Here is a 466-nt window from a genome sequence, read left to right on the forward strand (position 1 = left end):
TTATCCCGTAAAAGATCTCACGTTGTGAAACATGTACACAAAGGGAAACTCATTAGGCTTAATTGTCCCAAGCACCACGACCTTATAGTATGGTCATGAGGGGGAGAGAGGATAAACCCATGATCAATACTACAAGTTCGTGTACTACTATAACGACCAAACAATAAAATCCATGAGAGACAACGGCCTTCGGCCGCAAAGGCAATAACCAGCCTCGTGTACCACTATGGTCTAAAGACCATGTTATAAATGGCTCGGCCATAAAAGGACATGTTTTTAAAACGGCCAAACCATAAGGCCATTACTCGGCCAAAGAGACCATGTTATGAACAGGTCGGCCGCAAGGGCCATAACCGGCCAGAGAGGCCATTACCTATAAAAGGTTCGGCCATGTAAGCCATTACCTATAAGACTAAGAATCTAAAGTCTATAAGCTTGGAACATTATGAATTTACATGTATAGAAT

This window comes from Brassica oleracea, chromosome C6, assembly GCF_000695525.1.
Source record: "Brassica oleracea var. oleracea cultivar TO1000 chromosome C6, BOL, whole genome shotgun sequence".
NCBI lineage: Eukaryota > Viridiplantae > Streptophyta > Magnoliopsida > Brassicales > Brassicaceae > Brassica > Brassica oleracea.